The sequence below is a fragment of the Rutidosis leptorrhynchoides genome, chromosome 6, assembly GCF_046630445.1.
Source record: "Rutidosis leptorrhynchoides isolate AG116_Rl617_1_P2 chromosome 6, CSIRO_AGI_Rlap_v1, whole genome shotgun sequence".
In the NCBI taxonomy this organism is placed as follows: domain Eukaryota; kingdom Viridiplantae; phylum Streptophyta; class Magnoliopsida; order Asterales; family Asteraceae; genus Rutidosis; species Rutidosis leptorrhynchoides.
The window spans coordinates 255,595,904-255,617,351 of NC_092338.1; positions in this window are offsets into that span (position 1 = coordinate 255,595,904).

Genomic DNA, 21,448 nt, shown 5'->3' on the forward strand with positions numbered 1-21,448 from the left:
TAACGAGTAACTTGTAGTTAGTCAATAAGACTGCGCGAGGACGAGCTAGTATACCCGTGTGACATACGGTTGAAGTCGAATGGAATCGGTAATTCATTCGGAAGCATAAATATAATTTGACAATAATTGAAGGTGTGTCCCCGGTATGGTTGTTATAAATATTCTCGGAGTTTTCGGATGTCCAAACCTGAAAAGATGAAGTCATGTACATGGCACATGGTGGTGTTTAGGTTGATCGAGTCTAACCACCATCACGCGTCACTAGAACTTTGGTATGTCTTACCGTAATATAACCACGTTGATCGAGTGTCGTTATATTACGCTAACTCATACCTCCATTCCCACATCACTCTATGGATTCAAGTTCGTGTAATCGTGAAGTTTAAAATAAACAAAGTGTAACAACGTCTCTAACGTGACTCGTATTGAATCGAAAGAATTAGTGCAACTATAAAGAAGCGTTCCCCGAGGGAAGTGTATAAATGATTGTTCACGGCAACGTGGTTCGAGTCAGACAATAAGGTATTCAGGTATGAAAAGAGTAACGAGTCATGATAACGAGTAGCACGCAACCGTAGTGATAAATGTTGATGATGATACTCACCTAGAGTAGTGATGGTAGTAACACCAAAAAGTAGATAGTAAGAAACACCAGTGGGAAACCGAGAGTAAGTTGAAACGGTGGCAAATAACAATCCGGGAGACAGAGTTCCCGAACGAGTGTGACTAATGAAGTCGTCGTCATCCATACGTGTATGAATCATGAATTTACGTGTGTTACCAAAAAGTGGCGGAATACGAGTCCGTATGATGAAGGTTGGGTACCATTAAAAAGTTTGCCTAAGAATGATTCAAGTATAATGCACAAGTAGTCAAGTAAGTGCTATCTATAGCAAATGTATGTCAGAATGCAATGGTTAACTATCCGGTTGTAGTCTAGACTCACTAATGCGTCCTAACGACTCTGTCAGACACACTAATGCATATCCTAGTTCCCTATAACCAACGCTCTGATACCACTTGTAACGACCCGACCAAAACCGTTATTGACGGCGTCGTTAACTTAGGTCCCGTTGCGTGGTCGTAGTCCCTATATGAGACTCGTTTGACCAAAATTATGTCGCATTCGTTTGAAAGGTACAAGACTTGCAAGTTTAGTTTACAAAACCGTTCGACAACAAGTCTAAGTTTACAAAAGTCATAAAGTATAAATGAAATAACTTGCGACATAATATAATTTGAAAAACACAGTTGCTATAAATAGCGTAAGTATGTAAACAAAAGTTTGAATCCAAAAGTGCTATCACTAGCGTATGTATGTGTGTATCTTGACTCCAAGCAAATAATCAGAGTGTATGCATGTATGCTTGACCCCAAGCAAGTATGAGTGTACGCGGAAGCATGTATCAAATAGCCAAGTATGAACCTGAGAAACATATAGAAAACTGTCAACGAAAAACGTTGGTGAAATCATAGATGTATTTGTAAACGTTGTTTTTGAACCACAAGATTTAGTATTCCCATAGTTGATTATCAAAATCGTTTGCATTCCAAAAGTATTGTTCGCGAGCACCCAATTATCAAGACTTAACGTTTCCTTCCATAGAACCCCATCACAATAGTGTTAGAACATACACTGTTTCTCGAAAATATATTTCATCCGTAGACGGTAGCGAACCGTCCGTAATGAGGGTTTGTCAAACCCGTATGGCCACACAATATAAGTTCTCGCTTACACCCTGCAAGTGTAACTAATGATAATCGAATTGAGGATTTTTGTTCTAACTCGCTGTGGAATGTTTGTTTTCCTTGTACTTGTGTTCAAAGTATAAAAGTAAGTAGTACAAAATGTAACAAAGTATATGTTTCTCAGCCCACAATTTAAAAGTATAAAAAGTTGTTGAAAAGGTGGGACTATGATCTCACCTCGAGTGCACGAGTATAAAGGTACTTCAACAAGTAAACGTGTGCATGAAAGTTGCTTAGCCTTGACCTAAACAAGTAAGTTATATCAATTAACCGGTTACGACACAAAGTCGGGTGAAATGTGTTCAATTAGTCCTATGGCTCGTTACGACTCGATTAAGTATAGCATGTGAATCACGTTGTCAAGTTTCATACAAGAAACAAGTATAAAAGCATGTTAGAATGATTGTATAAAAGTTTGGTTAAGTTTGACTAAAAGTCAAACTTGGTCAAAGTCAACGAAAAAGTCAACACGTTCGGGTCGGGTCCCGAACTATTTTTCTATGCTAAATATTCATATACAAGTATATTAAAACAAGTTTCATGTGAATCGGAGGTCGATAGCTAGTCAAACATTTCGCGTGAAATGCGCCAAACAAAACAGAATCTGGCCAGGCCAATCCGCGCGCCGCGCGGGGATGGGGCGCGCCGCGCCACCATCTGGGCAGAGATTTCTGGTCAGTTTTTCAAAGTATGCACGAACCAAAACATTTTCCAACCCAACTCTTGACCCGCAAACACTTATAATGCCTATCATATATCGTCGAAAAGGTATTTTGACGAGGAATACAACTAACCACATATCATCAATCAAAAACATCATTTACAATAACTGAAAACTCGTCAATTGATCAAGAAAGGTTTATTTTCAAAGTTTCAAGTTCGTAAAACGTATTTTATGATTCGGGAATCCAATTTACACATACGATATGCCGTTTTGAAGGTAATGAAGCATACATTACAACTAAACACTTACTAATAACATTTCATGGCATTCGAAACATCAAAAGCTCATTTTAAGTCTATCAAACCCTAACCAAAATCCGCAAAAATTAATATTCATGTTTTTGAAGTTTCCTTAATCAACCTACGCATCAAAACGAAGCTAGTGATACTAGTAACACAATTAAAACATGAACTTTAACAATTTAACAACATTAACTCATCCAAAATCAAAGATTTAGCACACCCATTTCAAATGTTCAAACTAGTTACTCAAAACAACGAATCGAGCAAACAAAACATATATTCATGTTATACACGAGCCATAGACACTAACTAACACCATTTCAAGTCAAAAACACGAATTTAGAGAAATCTAGAGTTTTAGAAATGTTACCCAAACGAGATGAAGATGGTATCAAATTGTAGAGGATGAAGAGAGGATTCCAAATATGTAATTTGTTTTGTTGCTAGCTCCCTAAACCGAATTTAGATGATGATTTTGTGTTTGAGGTTTTGAGAGAATAAAAATGGAAGTAATGAAATGGGGAGGTTGAAATGAATGGAGGAGGGTGAAGGTTGACTAGTTGACCTAGTCATCTCTTTGCCCTCTTGGCAAGTTTAGTCCCTCAAGTTTCAAAGCGGGTGCGGGAATTAACCAAACGAATATCTTCAAAACGCTCGTGTAAACGAGTGATGTTATAATTAAATAACGAGAATATTATGAACGTTTGTTAACGGAATCTACGAATATAAATAACGAAAGATATTATTTAAAAAAAAAGATAGTGTTAAAATAATTTTAACGGAAAAACGCGGGATGTTACAATATATATATATATATATATATATATATATATATATATATATATATATATATATATATATATGCTAAAATACTATTACAACGATAATCGTTACATATATATATTGTTTCGAAATCCTTAAGTTAGTAGTCTCATCTTACTTGTATAGTTCATTGTTAATACACTCAATGATATACTTAATTATCATTTTATCATGTTAAATATAGTATATCAATATCTTAATACAATACATATGTATTTAGTAAGACGCTGTTATAACAATAATCGTTATGTATATCATTTCGAGCTTCATAATTCAATATTCTCATTTTTTATGTATATCACACATTGTTAATATACTTAGTGAGATACTTACTTATCATAATCTCATGTTAACCATATATATGCCCATATATATATCATCATGTCGTTTTTACAATTTTTAACGTTCGTGAATCTCCGGTTAACTTGGGTGGTCAATTGTCTACATGAAACTCATAACAAATAATCAAGTCTTAACAAGTTTGATTGCTTAACATGTTGAAAACATTTAATCATGTTAATATTAGATATCATTTAATATATATAATTATGGAAAAGTTCGGGTCACTACATCATACACTCGCAAGTGTTTAAAAATCATTCATATGGATTGAACACCTGGTAACCGACGTTAACATAATGCATATAGAATATCCCCAAAATAGAAATCTATCTGTATTAATATAAACTTGAAGTAATATAGCATACCATTTTCCAGTATGGGGGGAGTTAGTGCCTGTAGATCTACCTTTAGGATTCGCGTCAATTAGGGTGTCTGTTCCCTAATTCTTAGGCTACCAAGCTAAAAGGGGTGATATTCGATTCGATAATCCAACCGTAGAATGTAGTTTCGATTACTTGTGTCTATTTCGTAAAACATTTATAAAAGTAGCGCATGTATTCTCTGTCCCAAAAATATATATTGCAAAAGCATTTAAAAGGGGAGTAATGAAACTCACATAATGTATTTTGTAGTAAAAATACATTTGACGATATTGAATAATGCAGGGTTTGCCTCGGATTCACGAACCTATATCATTTATATATATATACATTAAAACATATAGTCGTAATTGAACAAGTTTATATATATATTATATATTTTAATTATTATAAAATAATCTTTATTTGTTTTAACAATATTGTCAATATGTAATGTAATAATAATAATGATAATAATAATAATAATGTTAATAATAATAATAATAAAATGATAATAATAATAATAATAATATTAATAATATTAATAATAATAATGTTAAGAATGATAATAGGAAAGATAGTACTTATAATAATAATGAAAATGATACTTTTAATAAAAATATTTTTGTTAATAATAATAATTTTAAAAATGATAATTTTAATGATAATACTACTAATGATATTAATAATAATAGTAATGCTAATCCCAATACTCATTTTAATGATGATAATAATAATAATAAGTATAATATTTATATTAGTATAATAATAATAATAATAATAATAATAAAAATAATAATAATAATAATAATAATAATAATAATAATAATAATAATAATAATAATAATAATAATAATAATAATAATAATAATAATAATAATAATAATAATAATAATAATAATAATAATAATAATAATAATAATAATAATAAGTAATAAGTAAACTACCTCAAAGGAGTAGCTCTTAAAATGCCCAAGTCCGGGTTTGAACCCGCGACCTCCCACTAACCCAACACTTCCTCTAACCATCCGTCCGATTCAGTTTTTCTGTTTTAATACCGAATTATAACCTTATAACCCATATCATCGTCATATATATATACTCTAGTCCAATTACATCGGCCCAATCAAGAAAAAGAAACACGGCCCATCAAGACAACTTCGTGGGCTTTTTGATCAGGTAGCATAAATTGCGAATGGCAGCAATATAAATAAAAAAAACGTTTGCACTAGACAGTATTTCATCATCACCACCTCATCGTCATACGTCTAACATAATCCTAACCATCATCATGCTCATTTTATCATTTCTGTTTCAAAACCATCACCAACATCTATCTATTATCTATCTATTATTTATATTATAATAACATCTTCGTTATTAATAACATTTCTTGCTTTCACGTTCATATGTATTAGCCTTTATTTGGTCATGAATAGGCGTGTATATATCCACCCATTTAAAATCATTACACAAACTCCCTTTTGATAATAACGAAATGGGTAAATCCTTTATCAACTTGTTGTGTATCGATCAAACATGTCCCAACAAGAAAGTGGTCCATATAACTTTCCAAAAAGTAGCTCATCCACTAGGTATTAATTATTGTAATTTGAGATGATTGGTTCCAACTTTAAACGCCTATATAATATATCACCATTTTGATAATTGGATCGAGAATATGTAAGAATAACCTGTGAAGAAGGATGCTGGGCAGTAGGGCCGATATTATCAACAAATAAGTTTTATGTTTGAGTACTCATTGATGAAGAAACTTGGCACAAAACCTCTAAACCGTTTGACCACCATGGCCATCTTAAACGCCAAAGAAAGACGTTGAGTTGTCCAAGTTAAGTAAAAGAACAGGAACAAGGATGAAGCAGCAACAAAGGCAGTTGGGCTGTGGTTTATGGTGGTAAACACAGCAGGTTTAGCAGCATTAAATGGCTATTGGGTTTCTTGGTTTACAACCGCAAATAGTACCACACAAATGGGTTTCGTTTTTGGTCGTGTTTGAACAAGAATATAAAGGAATAATAGAAGTGGTTGTGAGTGGTTTCGTTATTGAGGTTGCAACTAAACATTATAGATTATTTAGTTGTTCATGGTGGAAGGAGAACGGAAAATGCGAGAGTGGTGGAGGTTTGGTGGTTTGTGATTGAACGTGGCGAGTGCAACAACCCAACCCGTTAACCAACCAAAAACGCGGAATAAAAAAAAATTTGAACAGGGCTGTCCAGATGGGGTGCGCGGCACGCAGCCCCACCTGTGCGCGGTGCGTACAGGGCCTGGCAGTCCGCTGTCCACTTTTTCCATTTTTCGTAAAAAGATCTCCCACTTCCCGACATTTTTAGACGGAATGCTTTTCACAACATGTTCTAATATGAAAAACTCATACGATTCAATCATAAAATGAGTTTTACTAAACGGGGCCCACATCGGCCGTTTTACGAGTTTCGTTCAAAACATATAAGTTCGACCATAAGAGTTTAAATTCCAAACGACACTATGAGCATGGTGTTTGGGGGTTAAACTACCCAAATCTCGGTCAAACTCCAAAAGCTATAACATCCAAAAGCGTCCCCTACAAACAAAGCAGGATCTCTAATCCATACGAATGCCCTTACCCTTGTCTCCGCCGGAGCCTATAAAAAGATAAACAACGAGAGGGTAAGCAAAGCTTAGTGAATACAATAATTATACCCATATATATATATATATATATATATATATATATATATATATATATATATATATATAATATACCTACTTGCAATCACTTACACATATACCGCATACACGCTAGCAATACAATTAGCATACTATCTCATGTACAAAGCTAATAATCTCCAACAAACCGCAACTAGCATAATCAATAACATATAAACGACATAATACGATATGCTACAAAACAATACACAACCATGGTTAACCATCCTCGCGTCATGGTGCTACCGGCTCTTTGGTTCACACCATACGCATCGGTTATGATGCTACCGGCTCTTTGGTTCACATCACAACCCGAGTCATACTCGCACTAAAGTGCTACCGGCTCTTTGGTTCACACTCTAACAACTCGTACCGTAGTGCTACCGGCTCTTTGGTTCACACTACAACACACCTACTATGACACTACCGGCTCTTTGGTTCACATCATAGCACAAACGCACATACTATGGCACCACCGGCTCTTTGGTTCATACCATAGCATACAAATAAATACATTATATACATACGAATATAATCATTCCACTCACCTTAATGATTTGGTGACGGTTTTATACTTCCGCAAGCTTCAAAAAGCAAAGTACCTAATATAATAAGTACTTCAATCAACACACAAACTAGTTGGACTAAATACCAACAATTCACTCATGTGCATTTAATGACTTAAATGCATTAAATGCCCTATTTTCACCAAAACCACCCATTTAAGGTCAAGACCATCATTAACCGCTAAAAGCTAGTGCTTAAGGTCCAACATAATAACTAATACACATTTAGGGTATTTCATACCCTTCTTTCCCCACTAGGTCAATCGTTACTCTTTTGACTATTTTAAAGCCAACACACCCATTTCGGGTCATCCACTAACCCACATAATAACCATTCATTTTATTAACTAGGTGTGCTAGTAATTAACTAACCAATTATGACTCATAAACTCATTTATCATTTCAAAACCCTAGGTTAGCAATTCTTGAGTCCTCATGACTCGATCTTACCCAAGAACACCCAAAATCACCAAATATGGGTTTTATGTTCTTTATTTACCCAAACCCTAACCCATACATAAATCAAAGTAAGGAAATCCAAGTTAGAACATACCACTACAACCAAAACGTAGCTAGAGAGGAGATGAACAACTTTATAACTCGAGCTAAGACTCAAAACTAGCTCCTTCTTCCTTTGCTTAAGCTTTCTCACACAATAATCTCATTCTCTCTCTCTAAAATTGAAGTGGATAGGATAAGGTCGTTGAAAATGGAGTGAATGACACCCCAAGATCTGACCTACTGGCCTTAAACTCGTCTACAAGTGAAATTACCAAAAAGCCCTTCAAAATATCTAATTAAAAGAACAGAATCTGGCTACAGTGAAGAGTGCACCACGCGCACCCCTATGTGTGCGCTGAGCGCACCAAGCTCAGATCACTCTCTGACCTCTGTTTAAATACAAAAGGTCACCCACACTTCATGTGCTCTATATACGTCTCTGTTTAATAAATATTATGGTCTTACAACTCTCCCCCACCTGAATCGGAGCGCGTCCTCGCGATCCAAGCCGCATGACAAGAGGGAAGGTAAACCAATACGAACTCTTCGGGCTCCTAAGTAAACTTGGAACCTTTACTACGACGCCATTGAACTTTAAAAGTTCTCACCTCTTTATTTCTCAACTTTTTGACCTTCTCATCGAGTATAGCAATCGGCTCCTCAATATACTCTAACTTATTGTTTAGCTCAATCTCGTCTAAAGAGACCCAAGATGAATCATTCGCAAGACACTTACGGAGATGGGAAACATGAAATGTATTGTGGATCCCCGCAAGCTCTTCGGGTAATTCCAAACGATACGCGACTTCACCAACACGAGCTAAAATTTTAAAAGGACCAATAAACCGAGGAGCTAACTTTCCCCATTTTCGAAACCGAATAACACCTTTCCATGGCGAAACCTTAAGCATCACCATGTCACCTCCTTGGAATTCGATCAATCGCCTACGTTTGTCGGCATACGACTTTTGTCTATCTTGCGTCTTTTTCAAATGAGTCCGAATCATCTCAATCTTGCTATTCGTCTCTAAAACCAAATTGGTACTCCCGATTTCTCTTTGGCCCACTTCACCCCAACAAATCGGGGTTCGACATCTACGCCCATAGAGCATCTCGTAAGGTGGCATCCCGATACTAGTATGATAACTATTATTGTACGAGAATTCCACCAAAGGTAAGTGCTCATCCCAACTACCACCGAAATCAATAATACACGCCCGTAACATATCCTCCAAAGTTTGATTCGTACGTTTGGTTTGACCGTCAGTTTGAGGATGATACGCCGTGCTCAATTTCAATTGTGTACCCATATCTTCATGAAACTTTTCCCAAAACCGAGACGTAAAACGAGTATCTCGATCCAAAATAATAGATATAAGAACCCCGTGTCTCGATACCACTTCCTTGATGAACAACTTTGCCAAGATCCCCGACGATATCGCTTCCCAAATGGGAAGAAACAAGGCACTTTTCGTCAATCGATCAACTATCACCCAAATCGAATCAAATTGGGTTCTCGCCGTCTTTGGTAATTTTGTAATGAAATCCATGGTAATGTGCTCCCATTTTCACTTCGGGATTTCTAACAGTTGTAACTTACCATACGGCTTTTGGTGTTCGGCTTTCACTTGCAAACACGTGATACATTGTTCATCATACTTAACAACATCACGTTTCATGCCCGGCCACCAATACTCTTTCCTCAAATCAAGATACATTTTCGTCACGCCCGGATGAATAGAATACTTTGACTTGTGTGCTTCATCAAGTAGCACTCGTCGACGATCACCCATTTTAGGCACCCACACCCTTCCTTAAAAAGATAACAAACCATGCAGACCTAAGGAAATAAATTCCATTTGTCCCACGATTTGTTCCTCATGCTTATTGTTAACAAAAGCTTCGATTTGGGTCTCGCCAAGCTTTACAAGAAAATCGTTAGTAATAATCATACGTAACAATCCCAATCGTAACGCCGGGTGATGACTCTTTCGACTTAACGCATCTGCGACCACATTCGCCTTGCCCGGATGATAAAGTATTTCACAATCATACGCTTTTACCACATCCATCCACCTACATTGGCGATAATTCAAATCTCGTTGGTTAAAGAGACGTTTCAAACTCTTATGATCCGATTAAATCATACTCTTGACACCATACAAGTAGTGGCACCAAATTTTCAACGCATGAACAACCGCCGCCAACTCAAGATCGTGAGTCGGATATCTCGTTTCATGTTCCTTTAATTGTCGAGAGGCATAAGCGATGACTTTACCCCTTTGTATTAGAACACACCCGAGCCCATTTAGAGAAGCATCACAATAAACCGTCATGTCTTCCACACCTTCCGGCAACACTAACACCGGAGCTTGACACAATTACTCTTTTAACATTTGAAAAGCAATTTCTTGCTTATTTTCCCAATTAAATCTCGCGTTCTTCCTCGTCAATTTAGTCAATGAAGAAGCGATCTTAGAAAAGTCTTGGATAAACCGATGATAATAACCGGCCAATCCGAGAAAACTTCAGATTTTCGTAGGCATAGTCGTTCATCCCCAACTCTTCACCGTCTCTATTTTCCCCGGATCTACTTGAATACCATCTTTGTTCACAATGTGGCCAAGGAATTGAACTTTCCTTAGCCAAAATTCACATATGGAGAATTTAGCATACAGCTTCTCCTTCAGCAACGTCTTTAACACACACTGCAAATGATGTTCATGTTCCTTCATACTCTTCGAATAGACAAGTATGTCGTCAATGAACACAATTACCGACTTGTCCAACATAGGTTGGCACACTCGGTTCATAAGATCCATGAATGCCGCTGGTGCATTCGTAAGACCAAAAGGCATAACTACGAATTCAAAATGCCCATAACGCATTCGAAAAGCCGTTTTCTCGATATCTTCCTCACGGACCCGCATTTGGTGATAGTCGGACCGTAGGTCGATTTTAGAAAAATATGTTGCACCTTGGAGTTGGTCAAAAAAATCGTCAATCCTAGGCAATGGATAACGATTCTTGATCGTCACTTTGTTCAACTCCCAATAATCGATGCACATCCGCATACTACCATCCTTCTTCTTCACGAATAAAACCAGAGCGCCCCATGGCGAAGCACTTGGTCGAATAAAACCCTTTTCAAGTAACTCTTGGGTTTGATTTAATAACTCATGCATTTTCGTCGGCGCTAAACGATAAGGAGTTTTAGCAATGGGGGTAGCCCCCAGAACCAACTCAATGCGAAATTCAACTTGTCTTTCCGCCGGAACACCCGGTAACTCATCTGGAAAAACGTCTTCAAATTCATTAACCACCGGAATTTCACAAATAGGTGGTGGCTCATCAAGAGTATCAACAACATGGGCAAGAAAAGCCATGCCACCACTAACAAGGAAACGACGTGTCCGTGCAAAAGTGCATATGGGCACAAGTCTCCTTCGCTTATCGCCATGAATAATTAACTCTCCCCCACTTGGGGTTTTCACACGAATAGATTTTTCATGGCATGCAATATCGGCTCTATTATGATCGAGCTAATCCATACCAACCACGATATCAAAATCACCCAAAGTCATCGGAACGAGATCAATTTTAAAGTTTTCGGCACCAAACACAACATCACAATTTTTACACACATCAACCACTAGCACCGTCTTGCCATCCGCTATTTCAACTTCTATCAGACGACTTAACTTAGCTAACGGTTTATTAAGTTTAGGCACAAATTTTGGTGACACAAACGACAAGTTTGCACCACTATCAAAGAGTATCCTTGCCGGATTAGAATTAACCATGAAAGTACCTGAGACAACTTTGTTAGATTGTTTGGCTTCCTCATTGGTCATCAAATAATTGCGAACCCTAGCTGTACCCGCCGCCTTCTCTAGCCGCTTAACATTATCATTGCGCAAATCGGGACACTCCGGCCTCTTGTGCCCTTCTTTATTACAATTAAAACAAACGATTTTGTTGGAAGATGAGTTCGTACAATCACGGGCCAAGTGCTCTTGTCGACCACAATTGTAGCACGTGGGTCCAAAACCCTTAGAAGCCCCCTTTCTCACAGTACCGACGCTCTTGGTCACATTCTTGTTCTTTTTGTTCGAGTGGCTAGTAGCTTCAAATTTTCGTTTGCCAAACGTGAAGTCACTCTTTCTTGGAGCAAGCGACTCAAAACCCTTAGCGATATCAAACAATTCATCAAAAGTCTTCACCGAATTCCTACTAATCCTTTCTTGATAGTTATCATTCAAGGTTCGATAGAAATCTTCTTTCAACATATGATCATTCCTGTCATACTCCGGGCAAAATTAGGTCTTTGATAAGAAAGTGGACTTGAGAGTGTTCAAATTCATTGACCCTTGCCTTAAAGTACGTAACTCGTCCTTAAGTTTTGAAAGATCGGCTGAAGTTAGATACTCCTTGAAAAATTCTTCTTTAAACTCATCCCACGTCAAACTCATACTTTGTTCTTCGCCATCAAGTCGGATTTTCGCGTTCCACCACAACTTGGCATCACCCCTCATCATGCTACTACCAAACCTCGTCTTTTTATCGAGAGGTCACTCACTAGTATGAAAGGCCCCCTCCATATCGGAGATCCATCGAGCACTCTTGAGTGGGTCTCGCTCACCTTCAAAGGTGGGAGGTTGAGCATCTTTGAAGTTTTTATAGTGGAAGTCTCGCCTTCCAGCGTTATCCTCTTTAAGAACAATCTTAACTTGTTCCTTGACTAGATTGACTACTTGTTCGTCAATCGAATCCAAGAACATCTTCTTAACATCCTCTAGGAAGGCCGCATGACGCCTTTGCATAATGGCCTCAACCTTGGCCGTAAACTCAACATCCTCGCTCGTACCCCCTTCATTGTTCTCGGGTCCGTTTCTCGTCTTCATACTATAAAACGGAAAAGATTAAGCAACGAAACGAAAGGACTTAACACATGTATATACATATACACCACACTACCCCATCTTGCTCAACAATCATCATACATCGCTTGTTTGACACGATTTGAACCCGTAACAATGGTAGCTAATCATTGTTACGCGAGCACGTTGCATTAACTTGCTAGTACAACGTCTATCTCGCTTGATGATTGCTAACACAACACAAAACAATTAGCGCAAGGTTAGTTTACATAAACCTAAGCACTAATCAACTCCCGGTCTGACCCGTCTCCTACAAGTCCAGAATAAAGCGCATACACAAATAAATCTAAGTCTAGGCACCTATCTCAAGTCGCCTAAATCCCTTAGACCATGCTCTGATACCACTTGTAACAACCCAACCCGTTAACCAACTAAAAACGTGGAATAAAAATAAAATTTGAACACGGCTGTCCAGATGGGGTGCGCGGCGCGTAGCCCCACCTGTGCACGGCGCGCACAGGGCCTGGCAGCCCGTTGTCCACTTTTTCCATTTATCCGTAAAAAGATCTCCCACTTCCTGACATTTTTAGACGGAACGCTTTTCACAACATGTTCTAATATGAAAAACTCATTCGATTCAATCATAAAATGAGTTTTACTAAACGGGGCCCATATCGGCCGTTTTATGAGTTTCGTTCAAAACATTAAAGTTCGACCATAAGAGTTTAAATTCCAAACGACACTATGAGCATGGTGTTTGGAGGTTAAACTACCCAAATCTTGGTTAAACTCCAAAAGCTATAACATCCAAAAGCGTCCCCTACAAAAAAAGCGGGATCTCTAATCCTTGCGAATGCCCTTACCCTTATCTCCGCCGGAGCCTATAAAAAGATAAACAACGAGAGGGTAAGCAAAGTTTAGTGAATGCAATAATTATACCCATATATATAATATACCTACTTGCAATCACTTACACATATACTGCATACACGCTAGCAATACAATTAGCATACCATCTCATGTATAAAGCTAATAATCTTCAACAAACCGCAACTAGCGTAATCAATAACATATAATCGACATAATACAATATGCTACAAAACAATACACAACCATGGTTAACCATCCTCGCGTCATGGTGCTACCGGCTCTTTGGTTCACACTATACGCATCGGTTATGATGCTACCGGCTCTTTGGTTCACATTACAACCCGAGTCATACTCGCGCTAAAGTGCTACCGGCTCTTTGGTTTACACTCTAACAACTCATGCCGTAGTGCTACCGGCTCTTTGGTTCACACTACAACACACGTACTATGACGCTACTGGCTCTTTGGTTCACATCATAGCACAAACGCACAAACTATGGCACTACCGGCTCTTTGGTTCATACCTTAGCATACAAATAAATACATAATATACATACGCATATAATCATTCCACTCACCTTAACGATTTGGTAACATTTTTATACTTCCGCAAGCTTCAAAGCAAAGTACCTAATATAATAAGTACTTCAATCAACACACAAACTAGTTGGACTAAATACCAACAATTCACCCATGTGCATTTAATGACTTAAATGCATTAAATGCCCCATTTTCACCAAAACCGCCCATTTAAGGTCAAGACCATCATGAACCACTAAAAGCTAGTGCTTAAGGTCTAAAACACTAACTAATACACAATTATGGTATTTCATACCCTTCTTTCCCCACTAGGTCAATCGTTACTCTTTTGACCATTTTAAAGCCAACACACCCATTTCGGGTCATCCACTAACCCACATAATAACCATTCATTTTATTAACTAGGTGTGCTAGTAATTAACTAACCAATTATGACTCATAAACTCATTTATCATTTCAAAACCCTAGATTAGCAATTCTTGAGTCCTCATGACTCGATCTTACTCAAGAACACCCAAAATCACCAAATATGGGTTTTATGTTCTTCATTTACCCAAACCCTAACTCATACATAAATCAAAGTAAGAAAATCCAAGTTAGAACATACCACTATAATCAAAACGTAGCTAGAGAGGAGATGAACAACTTTATAACTCGAGCTAAGACTTAAAACTAGCTCCTTCTTCCTTTGCTTGAGCTTTCTCACACAAGAATATCACTCTCTCTCTCTCTAAAATTGAAGTGGATAGGATAAGGTTGTTGGAAATGGAGTGAATGACACCCCAAGATCTGACCTACTGGCCTTAAACTCGTCCACAAGTGAAATTACCAAAAAGCCCTTCAAAATATCTGATTAAAAGAACAGAATCTGGCTACAGTGAAGAGTGCGCCACGCGCACCCCTATGTATGCGCTGAGCGCACCAAGCTCAGATCACTCTCTGACCTCTTTTTAAATACACAAGGTCACCCACACTTCATGTGCTCTATATACATCTCTATTTAATAAATATTAGGTTCTTACAGCGAGGGTTGTGATAGTAGGTGGTGGAAGTTCGAACAAGAGGTGTTCTTGGTCCTAATTATAAATGAAAATAGGAACATATGCATATCAGCAGGTTTACCCGGTTTGGGTGATGGTTTTGGTCGGTTTTGCAAGTCTATTAGTAACCAGTAACAGCAACAAGTAATGATTCGAGCTACATAACAATTTAAATGGTGGTTTGAGGTTGGTTTATGGATGCTCGACAGCAGTTTAAATAGCTGCAATTTGCAGCTGCTTGCTCGACAGAAATTTATAAAAGGAGGGGAAAATAAATAAATAAAGGTGGTGGAGTATGGTTGCAAATTTGAGACAGAAGCTGAGTAGCAGCAACAATAGGGACAACTACGATGGTGGATTTGTTGGTGATCAATATAGGTGTATGTATATATCTTATTATGGTAATCTTATAAAAGAAGAAAACGTGTAGGAAGAATGAAACTCACGATGATGATGTGTTGGCCATTCACGATGGAAAAGAAAGAAAAAAAATAATACCGAAGGTGGCGGTTTGGTGTAATTGTGGGTTTGTGATGGTTGAGGTGGTGGGTTATGGTTGTTGTGGGTTTAAGGTGGTGCCGATGGAAGCTCGTGGTGTCGACAAAAAAATATAGAAGGAAGGAAGAAGCAAGAGTGTTGGTGGTTTGTGGTTTGCATTCGCATGTATGTATATATATAGAAAGAAATTAAGTTACAGCATGTGTATTATTTTTATCATATAATAATAACTTCAAAAGCAAAGAGTAATCAAGCCATGAATTTGTGGTGCAAAATTTTACTCTGTGATATATGATAATATTATAATAATTATAATAACTCAAGTGGTGTGATTGAATTGAATCAAAAAGCGGACAGATTGAAACAATCATAAACAGAATTAATATCTCGTGAACACATTTGTCTACATGTTACCAACAGTTTTTACGGGCTAATATGTCGTACTCCGTTGTTAATCAGTGGCGAATAAAAGTGTTCAGAAAGATCCCATATTTTCAAATTAACTATATTTATTTATTTTGGTCATTATGGTATAAAATTTGATCATTAATTTATTAAATAAAAATTACGTCAACTGTCCCTCTCAATTCTGGGTAAAATATAAAAAATTCTAAAATTTAACAAACAGCTCCTAAATACATTTTTAATAAGTCTATAATTTATATTACTCATTTTCGGATCACCGTTTATTTTAAAATCATATAAGTTCGAATTTAACTTGCTTAATATCGATCGACTGACAAACGAGTGCTATTATCGTTTACTAAATAAATTCGAAACCATATAAATATACATTCAATATACCTTACATATATATATTGATTTATTTTTAATATCATATATTATTTTATTTACATAATTAATTAACTCATATAATATTATACTAACTCATTATACTAACTCATGCTTCAATTCCCAACACTTCTCCAGAAATCATTCATAATTTAAACTCGAATTTCAAAGAACTTTAGAAACTAAAATAGTTTCCTTTATGATGTAACACGGATAGCATGACGAGATAAATAATTTCGGAGAAGAAGAGTTATGAAAATATCCTCAGAAATATCGAAGATATTTATGATGATATTTTCAGAATTTCTAGGATCGAAGGTTGAGGAAGAAAGACTTTCCACAAGATTTAACATGAATACGGAACAAGATATTCTCTAAAGATTTCATCGGATACAGAATTATCTAGATTCTTTGAATATAGGGTTTGGTCCTTGTATTTGTCCTTGGTCTCCTTTATGGTTAGCTCAATTCATTTTTCAATACCAAATTTTTTGTCAAGCGTTCCCAACATTCCATTCTTTATTATCAAACTTTTGGCCGTTTAGACCATCTACAATTTTGCTGTTTCCTCTGCATTTAATTCTACCATATCTGAATCTTCGGTTATCAATCCGAGGTGGTTTCAAGATAATTGTGTTTTTAGATGATTAAACGTTGATGGTAATCGTCAAGATACAAGGGACGTTTAAGATGAGATCAAGTGGCAAAATTGAGTAATTATTTAATTGTAGTAGGTGTAACTTTTTTTTTGGGTAAGGGTATGTACCCGGTAGGTGTAACTTATTAACGATATTTTAAGTTAAAATGTTATAATTTATATTTTCTATTCTTTTGATGCTTTTTAATTGTCCAAGATTAGTAGTCCAATAGTCCAATATATAATCTCAGAATTTAAAATATCTAAGATCAGAATATGGTGAAGAAATTTTACGTAGTTAATTAATTGGTTACTAATCAATTTTTATTTTATTTATTATTTTCCTTATTATGCCACTTGTCAAATCTTGACTTGGATTTTCATTGGCAGAAACTCGTATATGAAATTGAATTGGAATGAAAATGGTTATTCTTTGGTAAACGAATACGTGTATCTGTGGTTGTATGTAGGATAGTAGATGACTGTTGAATCGAATTTGAAGAATGTACAGTGTAACACAATAATGTGAAATCTAAATATTCCTCGGGTATTACCTACCCGTTAAAATATTTTCACCATTAACAGTTTGTACAAAAGAATTTTTAATTACAATCTTTATGAAAATATACTTACATATATATTTTCTTCAGATGTAATCGTGGATTTAATGAGTTAATATGATATTAAACTCATCTGATTTACGGTTAGAACTAGAGTACATAATCTTTAAAATATTAGTAATTACATAATTGTCAGGTAGAACGAAGATAAATGACGTAGAACGATTGGTAGAACGATGATTAGGTTCGAGGTCTAGGTTGTGATGTTGAGGCATGTGATGTTGAAACTTGGGTTGTTGATGGTACTGTTGGTGCTGGTGATGTCGCTGAAGCTGGTAAGTTTTGCGTCATATTCTCCAAATTGATTACTCGAGTGCGAAGTTCGTTGACTTCTTCTATCACACCGGGATGATTGTCGGTTGGGACGAACGGATGAATAAGGTTTAGAATAGTAGATATTATGTAATCGTTGCGAGCTATGAGGGTAAATATGGTGTTTCGAATTGGTTCGCCGGTAAGTGCTTCTGGTTCTTCGTCAAGAGGGTAATTTGGTTGGTGAAAAGGATCGCCTTCTTCTCATCTCCATTGATTAAGTCGACTACGGACCCATCAGATGAATTGGGGATGGCTGATTGGCTGATTCATTCTGATGACACTGCTTTCGGAGCTTAGGTGAACATCCATGTCGGAATAGTTTTCGGGTTCCGAAGAACTTGAACTAGTGACGAGTTCCATTTCGTACGATTGAGTAAAGGATTTGTCGATATGAAATGATTTTCGAATATTAGATGATATTCTAACTACATAGATTATCTATATATATAGAACAAGAGATTTAGTAGATTACGGAGGAATTTACGGCATATGTCAGGCAAAGTTTACAGTAACAGATAAGCTAAGATATGAATTAGCAGATACGCTAAGATATGAATTTTGTTTATACACTATTCATGCAATCAATGCAGTAATATGTGTCTAGACTAAGAATGATAAGCAAGTGATTCCCTAAGAATGATAAGCACGTAATTTTCGACACTAAATGATAAGCAAAACTTTTGACATGCAGACACGATCGAAGTCCAGACTTACTAATGCATCTTAACAACTATCAGTTAGACACACTAATGCAAGACCTGGTTCGCTAAGACCACTGCTCTAATACCACATGAAGCGACCCGTCCTAATCCATAAGGACGAATAAAATAACATATGGTTACATTGCGAGGTATTTGACCTCTATATGATACATTTTTACAAACATTGCATTCGTTTTAAAAGACAAACTTTCATTTCATCAAAAGTTGACAAGCATACATACCATTTCATAATATCCAAACTATAAATGACCTAATATGTCATTTACTTAATAATAATCTTTATTGAACTAAACAATCTGGAATGCAACGTCTTTTGAAATATGCCATGAATGACTCCAAGTAATATCTTTAAAATGAGTAAATGCACAGCGGAAGATTTCTTTCAATCCTGAGAATAAACATGCTTTTAAGTGTCAACCAAAAGGTTGGTGAATTCATTAGTTTATCGTACTCAATCATTTTCATAATTTTAATAGACCACAAGATTTCCTTTATTCAATAATCATACACTCACAAGTGTTTAAAAATCATTCATATGGATTGAACACCTGGTAACCGACGTTAACATAATGCATATAGAATATCCCTAAAACAGAAATCCTTCTGTATTAATATACACTCGAAGTACTCAAGCATACCATTTTCCAGTATGGGGGGAGTTAGTGCCTGTAGATCTACCTTTAGGATTCGCGTCAATTAGGGTGTCTGTTCCCTAATTCTTACGCTACCAAGCTAAAAGGGGTGATATTCGATTCAATAATCCAATCATAGAATGTAGTTTTGATTACTTGTGTCTATTTCGTAAAACATTTATAAAAGTAGCGCATGTATTCTCAGTCCCAAAAATATATATTGCAAAAGCATTTAAAAAGGGAGTAATGAAACTCACATAATGTATTTTGTAGTAAAAATACATATGACGATATTGAACAATGCAGGGTTGGCCTCGGATTCAGGAACCTATATCATTTATATATATATATTAAAACATATAGTCGTAATTGAACAAGTTTATATATATATTATATATTTTAATTATTATAAAATAATCTTTATTTGTTTTAACAATATTGTCAATATGTAATGTAATAATAATAATGATAATAATAATGTTAATAATAATAATAATAATAATAATAATAATAATAATAAAATGATAATAATAATAATATTAATAATAATAATGTTAAGAATGATAATAGGAAAGATAGTACTTATAATAATAATGAAAATGATACTTTTAATAAAAATATTTTTGTTAATAATAATAATTTTAAAAATGATAATTTTAAGGATAATACTACTAATGATATTAATAATAATAGTAATGCTAATCCCAATACTCATTTTAATGATGATGATGATAATAATAATAATAATAATAATAATAATAATAATATTAATATTAATATTAATATTAATATTAATATTAATATTAATATTAATATTAATATTAATATTAATAATAATAATAATAATAATAATAATAATAATAATAATAATAATAATAATAATAATAATAATAATAATAATAATAATAATAATAAGTAATAAGTAAACTACCTCAAAGAAGTAGCTCTTAAAATGCCCAAGTCCGGGTTTGAACCTGCGACCTCCCACTAACCCAACACTTCCTCTAACCAGCCGTCCGATTCAGTTTTTCTGTTTTAATACCGAATTATAACCTTATAACCCATATCATCGTCATATATCTATACTCTAGTCCAATTACATCGGCCCAATCAAGAAAAAGAAACACGGCCCATCAAGACAACTTCGTGGGCTTTTTGATCTGGTAGCATAAATTGCGAATGGCAGCAATATAAATAAAAAAAACGTTTGCATAAGACAGTATTTCATCATCACCACCTCATCGTCATACGTCTAACATAATCCTAACCATCATCATGCTCATTTTATCATTTCTGTTTCAAAACCGTCACCAACATCTATCTATTATCTATCTATTATTTATATTATAATAACATCTTCGTTATTAATAACATTTCTTGCTTTCATGTTCATACGTATTAGCCTTTATTTGGTCATGAATAGGCGTGTATATATCTACCCATTTTAAATCATTACACAAACTCCCTTTTGATAATAACGGAATGGATAATTCCTTTATCAACTTGCTGTGTATCAAACAAACATTTCCCAACAAGAAAGTGGTCAATATAACTTTCCAAAAAGTAGCTCATCCACTAGGTATTAATTATTATAATTTGATATGATTGGTTCCAATTTAAACGCCTATATAATATATCACCATTTTGATAATTGGATCGAGAATATGTAAGAATAACCTGTGAAGAAGGATGCTGGGCAGTAGGGCCGATATTATCAACAAATAAGTTTTATGTTTGAGTACTCATTGATGAAGAAACTTGGCACAAAACCTCTAAACCGTTTGACCACCATGACCATCTTAAACGCCAAAGAAAGACGATGAGTTATCCAAGTTAAGTAAAAGAACAAGAACAAGGATGAAGCAGCAACAAAGGCGGTTGGGCTGTGG